Source organism: Myxocyprinus asiaticus, chromosome 10, assembly GCF_019703515.2.
Source record: "Myxocyprinus asiaticus isolate MX2 ecotype Aquarium Trade chromosome 10, UBuf_Myxa_2, whole genome shotgun sequence".
Lineage (NCBI taxonomy): Eukaryota > Metazoa > Chordata > Actinopteri > Cypriniformes > Catostomidae > Myxocyprinus > Myxocyprinus asiaticus.
Window position 1 is genome coordinate 23,913,869 of NC_059353.1, and position 14,545 is coordinate 23,928,413.

The window sequence follows — 14,545 nt, forward strand, 5'->3', positions numbered from 1 at the left end:
TTTTGAATGTTCATTTAGCTTGCAATCGACCCCATTCTGCCGAATTACTGACAAGTACCATACCCCATCAGACATTTTTGCATTGACACGTGTCTGAGATAGTTTGTGCAACATACTATCAGCACCACAGAGAAAGGTTAACATATTGTGCCTGTTGTGCTGATTGTGTGCTGAGTATGTCACAGGCCGGAAAAATCCCAACCTGAGTGTGGCGATGGGGGTATGTGGTGAGCAGAGAGGGGCCGAACGGTATCTGGGCAGAGCGAGGCCGGGAGATAAGTGGTGAATGAGGTCCACCTGTGTGCCATACCAGTCTTGCGTTCCATAGAGGGTGGGAGTATTCAGTGTGGTGAATGCTGAACAGCAAACCTTTTGTATACTGCTGAAAAGCAGTGTCGTATTGTGTGCGACTGAAAAGTGCAACAATAAATGTCTCGTGTTTTGTCAAGCTGGCCCCAGCTTCCTCCTTGTCTTAATTGATACAATGCATTATAGATATAATACTATATATTATCTGTTTATCAAATCTCAGTATACAGCAAAATCTCGTTCTAACACCTCTCTTTAGCGGTGTTTATTGGCTTTTAACTCCTAATCCTGAAGAAGTGGCTTTGCTTTCAAGACTTCATAACAGTCTGATGGGCTCAATGAGGGTCTTAATTTGGCACTGAACATGAACGAGACAGCTTCACTATGGGGGAGCATGACACATTAGTGCACATTAGCTGGCATGCTAATCGCTGTTCTGGTAGGTAGGAGGTCGAGAATCTGGGAGATGAACTGAAGGCTTAGCTCCCCTGCTAATGCACGCTAATGCTGGCTAATGTGCTGGGGAGATGTAATTGGGCTCCAGCAGTGAAAGCTCTGTGGGCATGTGTCCACTCTCTGAAGGTTGCAATTTAAAAGATATGTCCACCCCAACTTTAAAAATGTGTCTGTTTACATGATTATGTAATGTGGAACGATTAGCTATAAGCATAAGCAGAAATTAGATATGGATATGACCCTGAATTTCTGTTGCATTAGTTTGTATAAAACTGAAGTTCCACAGGGGGACAGGTGTTAAAAGCACTGATTCATGAATAGGAAAATCCCATGTTCCAATCAGCCAGTGGTTTAATCCTGCAGGTGGCACTTTCTATATTCATTTATTCAGCAAAGCACAGAAATCCCCAACAAATCTTTAGGGTACAATGGGGCTAAAAGGCCCCCCTTAAAGAATTTTGTATTTATTTGGTCCCAAAGTATACTGTATTTCTATCATAATAATAATAATTATTTTTTATTATATAATATAGCAACATAATTTGTGTGAAAAAAATGGAAAGAGGTTTGTTTTGATTGAAAATCATGTAACTATTAAGGCATCTAGAGGGTGGGAGTAGAAGTGTGGTATAAAAGACCACTGGGGAGACTATAAATTATTAATGATAGAGTGTAGATACATTTGATTACACAGGGACAAACAGGAAGGAATGAAAGAGAAATATGAAAGTTCTGTGGTGGTTTCTGTTGCTATTTAGTGTTCTGGGAGAAAATAAAATGAAATGGCCCTTTTACCCCAGTATTGTACTGCAATAATACTCACGAGGAAAATTAGTAGAGTTTACAAAAATCTATGTACATACACTCACTGAGCACTTCATTAGGAACACTATGGTCCTTATAAAGTGCCAGACATGTTCTTCGGCTGTTGTAGCCCATCTGCCTCAAGTTTCGACGTGTTCTGCTTTCTGAGATGCTATTCTACTCACTACAATTGTACAGAGTGGTTATCTGAGTTACCGTAGCCTTTCTGTCAGCTCAAACCAGTCTGCTCATTCTCCGTTGACCTCTCTCATCAACAAGTCATTTCCGTCCACAGAACTGTCATTACTGGATATTTTTTGTCTTTGGCACCATTCTGTGTAAACTCTAGAGACTGTTGTGCATGAAAATCCCAGGAGATCAGCAGTTACAAAACTACTCAAACCAGCTTGTCTGGCACCAACAATCATGCCGCGGTCAAAATCACTGAGATCACTTTTTTCCCCATTCTGATGGTTGAAGTGAACATTAACTGAAGCTCCTGACCCGTATCTGCATGATTTTATGCATTGCAATGCTGCCACACAATTGGCTGATTAGATAAGCGCATGAATATGTAGGTGTACAAGTGTTCCTAATAAACTGCTCAGTGAGTGTATGTGTTTTACTTTAAAGAGAAGAGCCAGCCTTCCTTAACACTTTGACTTAGGCAATGATTATTCACTAGACTAGAGCAACAGGGCATAGGTCAAGCAGGAAATTAGCATTTCATTACTTGCTTAATGACAGCAATAACCTGTGATTCAACCAAGAACCTTTCGTCCTGAATATTAATGCAGGAGTGAATAGGCTGGAATGCACTGCTATCCATTTTATTGTGTAACGTTTCTTCCCTGAGATAGGTCACAAATCTTCGCCCTTCTAGTATAACAAAATTTGCGGTTAGAGCTTTAAAATGGGTAGATTTATAGGCTTTTAGAACTTTAGAGCTCCAGTTTCCTCTCAAAAAGCCTCTCAGCTACACTGTGGATAGATCAGAGGCATTGGCAGTCTCAAATGACCTGTCAAGGTATTTATTTATTTAATTTTCACAGTAAAATGATCAACCTCTGAATGCAAAAGGAGCATAATGATACTGCAAGCAGATGCATAGGGTTCATATAATCCCTTTTTAGAACTTGTTTGTTAGGTAAATTGTTCATTTTATGAAATATGTATTACAGTGTTTATTAAGAAACCATAGTGCTCTTCACTCTGATCAATCTAAAAAGCCAGCTGTGGGGAAAACCCTACAAATCAACAAGATGGAAAAAACTAGCCAAGGTCATGTAAATGCCTTAAAGTAATTTTCCAGGTTCAATACAAGTTAAGCTGAATGACAGCCTTTGTGACATTATGCTGATTACCAAAAAAATGTATTTCAACTTGTCCCTCCTTTTCTTTTAACATTAATTTACTCACTGTTTCAAAAATATACCCACAAGACGTAAACATTATACATGTTAACATGGTTTTAGTGTGATAAAATAGCTTACTAAACTTTTCTCTTTAAATTTATTTCCAATTTTACAACTTCGTTACCATAATTACAATGCAACACTGTAAACCCTAAAACCAGTGTAAAAACAATTATTTAAACAACTTTACAGCTCATATTATACACGCTTTAACATAAGAATTAATGTAAGTGTTTATAAAATTATAAGCTTCACATTCTTGCCTTTAACCCTCCAGAAACTGACCCTGTTCACTTCCATTGTAAGTGTAAGGAGGTACCGTGTCAATATAAATTTTTGTGGTGATTAACATTATGCCACAAATGCTGCTGACTTGTATTGAACCCGGAATATTCCTTTAAACTGCGTTCTTTAAATGGCTAAAAGTCATAAACAATTTAAGAAAAGCCTGATTGGCACACCTTGATTTTTACATGTAAACACACTCACTCTAAAACAAACCTCAACAATTAATTTATAAAAAATTAAATAAAACAAATTGCAGCGTTAATTTCGAATTTAACACACAAAGCACACACACTTGTTTTTCTAATGACTTCTATTGTCTTTATACTGAGCTACTCCTAAACCTAACCCTCACACCCTCAAAACACAATTTGTAAACATGCACTTAAAGTTTCTGTTTATGAAGTGTACATAGCAGTAAAAGTTGCTTGAGACCAAGATGTAAAACAGTAGGAAAAATGGGATAGCATCATTGAATGCATTTTTGCTACATCTGTGCTTGCATCCTAATAAATCTGAACTGGTAAAGATTTTGTTTTGCAATCCCTATATATATATATATATATATATATATATATACAGTGGTGTGAAAAAGTGTTTGCCCCCTTCCTGATTTCTTATTTTTTTGCATGTTTGTCACACTTAAATGTTTCAGATCATCAAACAAGTTTAAATATTAGACAAAGATAACACAAGTAAACACAAAATGCAGTTTTTAAATGAAGGTTGTTATTATTAAGGGAAAACAAAACCCAAACCTACATGGCCCTATGTGAAAAAGTGATTGCCCCCTAAACTGGTTGGGCCACCCTTAGCAGCAACAACTGCAATCAAGCATTTGTGATAACTTGCAATGAGTCTTTTACAGCACTGTGGAGGAATTTTGGCCCACTCATCTTTGCAGAATTGTTGTAATTCAGCCACATTGGAGGGTTTTCAAGCATGAACTGGCTTTTTAAGGTCATGCCACAGCATCTCAATAGGATTCAGGTCAGGACTTTGACTAGGCCACTCCAAAGTCTTCATTTTGTTTTTCTTCAGCCATTCAGAGGTGGACTTGCTGGTTTGGATCATTGTCCTGCTGCAGAACCCAAGTTTGCTTCAGCTTGAGGTCACGAACAGATGGCCGGACATTCTCCTTCAGGATTTTTTGGTGGACAGCAGAATTCATGGTTCCATTTATCACAGCAAGTCTTCCAGGTCCTGAAGCAGCAAAACAGCCCCAGACCATCACACTACCACCACCATATTTTACTGTTGGTATGATGTTCTTTTTCTGAAATGCGGTGTTACTTTTATGCCAGATGTAATGGGACACACACCTTCCAAAAAGTTCAACTTTTGTCTCATCAGTCCACAGAGTATTTTCCCAAAAGTCTTGGGGATCATCAAGATGTTTTCTGGCAAAAATGAGACGAGCCTTAATGTTCTTTTTGCTCAGCAGTGGTTTTCGTCTTGGAACTCTGCCATGCAGGCCATTTTTGCCCAGTCTCTTTCTTATGGTGGAGTCATGAACACTGACCTTAACTGAGGCAAGTGAGGCCTGCAGTTCTTTGGATGTTGTTGTGGGGTCTTTTGTGACCTCTTGGATGAGTCGTCGCTGCGCTCTTGGGGTAATTTTGGTCGGCCGGCCACTCCTGGGAAGGTTCACCACTGTTCCATGTTTTCGCCATTTGTGGATAATGGCTCTCACTGTGGTTCTCTGGAGTCCCAAAGCTTTAGAAATGGCTTTATAACCTTTTCCAGACTGATAGATCTCAATTACTTTCTTTCTCATTTGTTCCTGAATTTCTTTAGATCTTGGCATGATGTCTAGCTTTTGAAGATCTTTTGGTCTACTTCACTTTGTCAGGCAGGTCCTATTTAAGTGATTTCTTGATTGAGAACAGGTGTGGCAGTAATCAGGCCTGGGTGTGGCTAGAGAAATTGAACTCAGGTGTGATAAACCACAGTTAAGTTATGTTTTAACAGGTGGGGCAAACACTTTTTCACACAGGGCCATGTAGGTTTGGATTTTGTTTTCCCTTAATAATAACAACCTTCATTTAAAAACTGCATTTTGTGTTTACTTGTGTTATCTTTGACTAATATTTAAACTTGTTTGATGATCTGAAACATTTAAGTGTGACAAACATGCAAAAAAAATAAGAAATCAGGAAGGGGGCAAACACTTTTTCACACCACTGTGTATATATATATATATATATATATATATATATATATATATATATATATATATATATATATATATATAATGTATTTTTAAAAGTCAGGTGGCTATCAATGATTACACAAGTATTTAATCTGTTGGAACACTTCCACATGCTGACTTTTCACTGTACACTCAGAAAAAAAAAAAAAAAAAAACATTACATACAATCTTAGGGACATTTAGTTTCAATAAATACTGTCAGTCATAATGTTATCACTTTACTATTTTATATAATAATCACACAGTCAGTCTAGTTAAGTGACAGTTTCCATCCCTCACATTAAGGCAAGTGTTCTTTTTTTCATCTCAGTTGGCAGATCAATAGCAAATACATTAAGCTTGACTAAAAAATAACATTCACAAACACAAATCATGCACTGCATGTTCTTTACATGTATGCAGATATGTGCATTATATGTAAGCAATTATGCACTCTATACCAGTTAAGATTTGTCATATGCAAGAGAGTCTGCAAATGACAATGGTAAGCAATAAATATATTTTTCCACAATCTAATTTCAAGTCTTTCTGTGAAAATATTGCATATTGTTCAAAATGTAGTCTGTTGTTCAGATTTTTTTTTATACCTTTTTATACCCAATTATTTTTTTTATACCTTTGTAACAGTAACTGTACTCAAGGTCTGCCAGCTGCTGTAAGATCACACTGACAGTCATATTTAGTTTAAGGTATCGGTTGCTTGGCTAATGAGACCATATATAAGCATGGATTCTCTGGCTCCTGCTGGCTGCTCTGAGATAGATGATGCGCATTAGCTTTCCTGTGGTAAGAATAGAGGAATTTTCAGGGGGCCCAATGAAAAATTGCCCATTTGAAAGTGGGGCAGACAGTCTCTGCTCAGGAGACGGTGGTTTTGTTTGAGAGAGAGAGATTGTATATGTGTGTGTATGTGTGTGAGTGAGTGATATTTTTATTTTTGTTAAGAGTGTGCTGGTTAATATATTGCATGCCTATAATCAACATATTTATTTTTAGAATATATATATATGTGTGGATGTGTAAGTGTGTATGTGTCATTGCATATGTGCAGGGCCTCTATTATTTGTTTTTACTGGAGAAGTTGCCTATATATCTGTATCATGCTCAGCTGTGTAAGTATGTGTGTTTGGTTCTAATCAGGCCAGCATTTACTTGCAGAGAGCAAGAGAAAGAGATGCTGGAGTTTTTGTGTGTGATGGCAGCAGGTGTGTTTGTATATGAAGGTAATCGTGCTGGTTGACCGCTCTTACGCTGGGCCTGTATTAAGGCCTGCACCCTCCAGCAAGCCAATATATTACCCAGGTGGGCCAAAAGGTCAATTTCAGGATAGTTGCGGTTCAGATGATAAGAACAGAAGAGAAACCTCTTTTATCTTTCATTCTAAAGTAGAAGAGAAAACAAAAAAACCACACAAACCCACAAATATAAAACTGACTCAGACCTGCACATCTGATATTATGCATCTTGCCAATTGAAATTACTCACTATTTTTGAATCATATGCAAATCCATACAGTATCTAACTACATTTTCTCTTAATATTAAATTGGAAAAAGAGCTAAAAAACATACAACTTAAGATATGCATCTTAATAGTTGTATAAGTAATTCATAATAATATCTACAAAGTATTATAATGTACAATAGATTGAAAAAAGGAAAATGCATAAAATAAATAGTAGGCCAGAGAAGTGTAGCTATTCTTTGCAAAAAGAGCGTAATACATACACTGGAGGCCAAAAGTTTGGAATAATGTACAGATTTAGCTGTTTTGGAAGGAAATTGGTACTTCAATTCACCAAAGAGGCATTCAACTGGTCACAAAGTATAGTCAGAACATTACTGATGTAAAAAACAGCACCATCACTATTTGAAAAAAGTAATTTTTGATCAAATCTAGTCAGGTCTCATTTCCAGCAGCCATCACTACAACATCTTATCCTTAAGTAATCGTGCTACATCGCTAATTTGGTACTAGAAAATCACTTGCCATTATATCATACACAGTTGAAAGCTATTTGGTTCATTAAATGAAGCTTAACATTGTCTTTGTTTTTGAGTTGCCACAGTATGCAATAGACTGGCATTTCTTAAGGTCAATATTAAGTAAAAAAAAAAAAATGGCAAAACAGCTTTCTCTAGAAACTCATCAGTCAATCATTATTTTGAGGAATGAAGGCTATACAATGCTTGAAATTGCCAAAAAAAAAAAAAAAAAAAAAAAAAAACCCTGAAGATTTCATACAAAGGACAACTGGCTCTAACAAGGACAGAAAGAGATGTGGACGGCCAGATGTACAACTAAACAAGAGGATAAGTACATCAGAGTCTCTAGTTTGAGAAATATATGCCTCACATTTCTTTAGCTGACAGCTTCATTGAATTCTACCTGCTCAACACCAGTTTAATGAACAACAGTAAAGAGAAGACTCAGGGGTGCAGGCCTTATGGGAAGAATTGCAAAGAAAAAAGCCACTTTTGAAACAGAAGAACAAAAAGAAAATGTTAGAGTGGGCAACGAAACACAGACATTGGACAACAGATAATTGGAAAAGAGTGTTATGGATCTTAGCTCCATTGAGGTTTTGTGGGATCCGCTAGACTGTACGGTGCATGAGAAGCGCCTGATAAGACAGCCATATTTATGGCAAGTGCTACAGGAAGCGTGGGGTGAAATGTCACCTGAGTATCTGGACAAAATGACAGCTAGAATGCCAAGGATCTACAAAGCTGTCATTGATGCACTTTGAGGATTTTTTGATGAGAACTCTTTGAAGTAGTTTAAATTATTTTTTTTTTCAAATTGTAATAGTAATTTTTCACATTATTAATGTCCTGACTATACATTGTGATCAGTTGAATGCCACTTTGGTGAATTAAAGTACCAGTTTCTTTCCATAAGAGCAAAATCTGTACATTATTCCAAACTTGTGGCTGCCAGTGTCCATACATTTGCATTTGGTCTCAAAATCTGAGTTTATTACACAGATTACAAAGACACCAAATAATCTAAAGGCTGAAAGTTTACAATACCAGTCATGTCTAACAAATACAAATCTACTGACAATGCTCTCCAGTGGGTCATAATGCAGTAAATATGTGAAGTCAAGTCAAGTCATTTTTATTGTATAGTGCTTTTCACAACACACATCGTTTCAAAGCAGCTTTACAGAAAATCATGAATAAAAAAAAACAAAAAACTGTTATATCTATAAAGTCTTAGAGTGATCATTGTGCAGTTTGATTAAATATGATTGTAAATTGCGTATACAAATTAAATAATTAAACAATAATTGTATTTAGAACTCCTGTGAGCAAGCTGAAGGCGACTGTGGCAAGGAACACAAAACTCCATAAGATGTTGGTTAATGGAGAAAAATAACCTTGGGAGAAACCAGGCTCACTGTGGGGGCCAGTTGCCTTCTGGCTAACCAGCATGAATATAATGCCAATATTAGTTATTTATATGCAGTGCAGGTCATGGTTTAAAATTAGTAATCTAAGTAAGTGTTAAGGTCCAGTGTTTAAAAAAAAGAAGATTTATTATGAACTGTAAGATTAATGACTAATGTCTTTGAATTCCATCCTGGATTAACTGCAGAAGTTCACATAGATGCATTGTCCTTTGTTAGTTGGCTGTTGAAGGCTTTTGTTGGCAATTAAATGATAGTCTATGTATTCCATTTCAAGAGTGTAGTCCATCAATAGACAAAGGTGATGCAAGCAGACATCAATGAGGTGCATCGCAGTTCAACCTTGGTGAGGTTCGGTGGGGTCCATCCTAAATCCAAGGTTCAGGTAGTGGCATATGAAGTATCCGATGTCTTACAGTTGGAGTTGGCATCAGTTCATCCTCTGAGGTCCATTGTAAAAGACTGAAGTGATGTCTCGTTAGCATCAGCTGCATTTAGTCATCATCACTCAGAGACACATAGCAGTGGAGTACGACACCAAGCAGGAGCAGAGCTGGATCTGGCCGGCTCTGGTAACCTCAGGATATGAATCGACATCAGCAACAGAGAGCATGTGTCGTAACTTAGCAATATTTCTGAGGTGGAAGAATGCTGTTCTACAAACACTGGAAACTGGATTTTCAAAGGACAGATTGGTATCAAATATAACACCCAAGTTCTTCGCTGGAGAAGACGACATAACAGTACATCCATCGAGAGTCAAATGCTATTTTTGCAGCTTATCTTTAGAGGTTTTTGGTCCAACAATTAGTACCTCTGTTTGTTGGAATTGAGTAGAAGGAAATTTCTGTCCATCCAATCTTTGATTTCATTGATACATTCTGCAAATTTGGAGAATTGTAAATTCTCATTGGGTTTAGAAGAAATATAAAGTTGGGTATCGTCGGCATAACAGTGGAAACTTATTCAATGATTACTGATAATATCTCCCAGGGAAGCATGTATAAGGAGAAAAGCAGAAGCCCTAAAACTTATCCCTGTGGCTCTCCATTCTTAACTTTTGTTTGATTTGACAAATCCTCGTTTACACATACAAAGTGGTAGAGGTCTTATAAATAGGACCTAAATCATGCTAATGCAAGTCCACTAATGCCAATATAATTCTCCAGCCTATTCAAGAGAATGTTGTGATCTATCTTATCGAAGGCAGCACTAAGATCTGAAAGCATTTGAAGAGAAATGCAGCCATGATCAGATGATAAGAGCAAGTCATTTGTAACTATGATAAGTGCAGTCTCTGTACTGTGATAGGGCCTAAATCCTGACTGAAATTTTTCAAATACACAATTATTAGAAATTAACAAAGTTGGGAGGACACTACCTTTTCTAGTATTTTCGACATAAATGGTAGATTTAAAACCGGTCTGTAGTTAGCCAGTTCTCTTAATTGTGGCTTCTTAATAGCGGTTTGATAACTGCCATTTAAAAGTTTCTTGGGACATGCCCTAAGGATAGCGAGAAGTTAATAATATTAAGAAGAGATTCTGAGATTACAGGGAATACCTCTTTTAAGAGCTTAGTTGGTATTGGATCTAACATTCATGTTGTGGCTTTTAATTTTTTGATAAGTTTTGTTAGCTCTTCATGACCTATGACAGCAAAGGATTGAAGCTGCTCATGAGGAAAATTATCAACAATGCTAGAGAAGACTGTATTTATATTTTCTTTTATTACATCAAGTTCTTCTAGACTTTTCGGCTTACTGAGTATGTGAGACAATTCTGGAAGATTATTAGTGAAACTATCTTTAGTGGTCGAAAGAATAGTTAAACCTGAACAATAGCATGGTGTAGATTGAGTGAAATTAGCTGATCGCAGCATAATGATCTGAGATGTCATTGTTCTGTTGTAGAATTTCTATAGTATCAACATCGACTCCATATGACAGAATTAAATCTAGCATATGATTATGGTGATGAGTTGGTCCTGTCACATTTTTTTCTGACTCCAAGAGAGTTGAGAATATGGAATATGTGAATGCTGAAGTCACCAACAATTAAAGCTCTATCTACATTAACTACTAGATTTGATAGAAAATTCACAAATTTACCAAGGAAATCTAAGTACGACCCGGGTGATCTATATACTGTAGCAAGTGCAAAAGATGACAGAGATTTTTTATTTATATCTGATGGTGTCACATTAAGCATTATTAGTTCAAAAGACTTAAACTTATATCTTGCCCTCTAAGTAACACCAAAAACGTCACTGTAAATTGTAGCAACACCTCCTCCTCAACCCTCCAGGCGAGGCTCATGCTTATAACAATAACCTGAGGGAGTAGATTAATTTAAACTAATATATTCATCTGATTTAAGCCAGGTTTCAGTCAAGCAGAGCGCATACAAAATATGATCTGTAATAATTTCATTTACAATTAGTGTTTTGGTAGAAAGAGATCTAATGTTTAGTATCCCTGCTATGTGATTTATATGATGTTTATCTTCAAATGTTTTTTGTTTTTTTTAAAGTTTGACCTTAATCAAATTTTTTCTAATTGATTTAGTGAGTGGTCTGTGTTTGGTAGTTTGGGAAACAGACACAGTCTCTATATGATATCTAGGTGATACAGACGCTATGTGTTGTAGTTTATTTGACCTGTGTGACATCTCAAGGCAGCTAGCAGAAGTTCGGATTAACCAGTTTGTCTGCTTCCTGACCTGGGCCCCAATTAGTCAAATATTATCACTATTAAGACTATGAGCCAAATTACAAGAGAGTAGAGCTGCACCTTCCCTGGAGGGATGGAGTCTGTCTCTCTATAGCAAGTCAGGTCTACCCCAAAAACTCTTCCAATTGTCTATAAATCCTATGCTATTCTCTGGACACCACTCAGACATCCAGCCGTTCACTGACACTAATCTACTATAAACCTCATCACCACAATGAGCAGGGAGGGGGCCAGAGCATATTACAGTGTCTGAAATCATTTTTGAAAGTTCACACACCTCTTTAACATTATCTTTAGTGGTCTCCGACTGGTGAAGTCAGACATTGTTAGTGTCGACATGAATAATTTGAGAAAATCTACATTTAGCATTAGCCAGCACTTGTAAATTTGATCTGATGTCAGATGCCCGAGCTCCTGAAATGCATTGAACAATGGTGGCTGGAGTCTCTATTTCCACGTTCCTTACAATAGAATTGGCAATTATTAAGGCTCTTACAACATTATTCTCAGTGGGTGCATCACTGAGTGGGGAGAATCGATTGGAAACCCTAACAGGAACGGGAGAGTAGTGTCGCTTTTCTGAGCGAGTATGCTGCCGAGAATCACCCAAATGCCCTGCTACCGGGGCTCTTCAGCTGGAAAAGAAAAAAAGAGAAAAACCCGAAGCACACGGCAAAATGGCAAAGGATAAAATGATGAATGTTTAATAATAAAAATAAGCAATGCTAAGCAGGCTAGCAAGCTACAAACACTCTTGCAGCATGCCGGCAGAAACCAGAACAGGAAGTTAATCAAAAAGGTATGAAAAAAGGTACTTGGTAGAAGCTAGTCAAATTAGACATGATCTGAATCTTCACAGATCATGCCAGGCATAAAGTTTATAATCTGCTATGCTGAGAGAGCACAGACCCCTTTTTTTCTTCAAACAACAAGCTATTTTTTTCTGTGGTTCTCATCTTTGAGCAATTTCCTGCAAATTCTAAAAATATTATACAACAGCATCAAATAAAAATATGAAATTATTGTTATTAGCTCTTCGCCTGATGATACCCAAATACTAAATAAGTTCTGACTCCCTCACCCCTGAGGAACATAAACAGCATCTCTGTCTTAATTTTAATTTGTTTAATCTGAGTTAATCTCTTAAATTAATTCAGCGATTACAACAGGTAATTACTGCACTCAAAAGTCTGAAACTCACTCAATCTAAAGTGTGAAAGAAACAGTGGTAGCCATTCTCATCCAATATCTTATGTTAATAAGATAATTTGAATAAGGAACGCCATGATTGCAGTTGGGGAGTGCATGGGTCAAACAAAATGTGTAACTAGGGAATGAGGCAAAATGAAAGTGAGTAAAATGTCCCAGATTTTTTAAATGTTGGGGCAAAAATGCCTCCTATGAATTCCTCTGTTGTTTTATCTGTTATCTAACATTTATAGCTGAAGTGTGTTATTTCTACAGCATTAGCGCCATCAATTTTTTTTTATAGCACCACAGAGACAGTGTTTACAGTTTTCGAGAAAATTTACCTACAAATGGCTTGCTTATTGTTGTCTCTGAATATTATGCTGGGATACAAGAGTATTTTAACAACGAAAAGGTTACAAACTTTAACTGTAAGATATTTCATTATTTTCTATTCTAGGCCCATGTAGTTATGTACCATGATAGTAGAGAGCTGTATAATCTAGCTTTCTAGAAGAGCGTTTTTTGTAATGCCACTATTATTTACATTGTATACACTGATTTGTATACTGTTGATTCTATACATAACAGCCATAAATGTTCAGACTGTGAATTTAACACTGTGCGAGCCGATTGGCTTAACATGTCACAAGTGAGCGAGCTGATTGGCTAACAGATAACAAGTTCAAAGAACCAATCAGCTTGCGCCACACAGAGTTACATGGCTGAACTTCAGTCATATTTAGCTATATATATGGTACACATATATTAGGGGTGTAAAAATATTGTATCATATTGTAACATACGAAGCGACGCTCACTATACAATACCATATGTATCGTACGATACATAAACACATTATAGTGTTATTAAAACCATGCAGCGCAATATTGAGAGCTGCGGAACAGTCTCCCCGGAGATGTGGTGCTGAGCGCACACAGGACAACAAAGCAAAACACTAACAGTACATAAGGCGAGAAGATCGATGGTAAATGCCAAGTAGATTGTATTGTAGCAGTACAGCTTGTCGAATTTTCCAAACAACAGTGTCATGTCCTGGTGCAACAGTAAATCAAACATGTATTTATTAACGCCGACATCACAGTGCAGATCATTGGATTTGTGAGACAGAAACAGCAGCAGTAAGTTTAACATCTGCCTCTTCCAGCCGACTCCGAGCATGACATAAACAGCAAGACACTCATAAGTTATGAGTCATAACTTTCAAAAAACAGCTTATTTAAAAAACTGACAACATAAGAAACCTGTGATTACATGAGACTTATAATTATCTGCTTTTGACTTCGAAATGTAAACAGCTTTGAGAACAACACCTGCGCACATGTTATAAGACGGTAATAATGGCAGTAAATATACATGCAAAGTGAAATGGAGGAGAGGACAAAAATTTAAAAAAATAAAAATAATAATAATTACGTGTGCCAATCGGTTTTTGCTCAAGCCACTAAACAATATTGGATTATGTACATACATCGTAAAATCAGAGGTCAGGTTCCTCTCGAGTTTTTTTTTTTTTTTCACCACTAAATAACATTGAAAGGAGTTTTTTCCTTGCTACAATTACTTCAGCTTGTTCACAGGAGGCTTTCAGACAACAAGGCATGATTTTCTATAAAACTGCTTTGAAACTATGTGCATTGTGAAAAGTGCTATTCAAATGTAAATGACTAAAGTGTAGACAAATTTATTTTCTCAAGAAAAACATGAAAATTG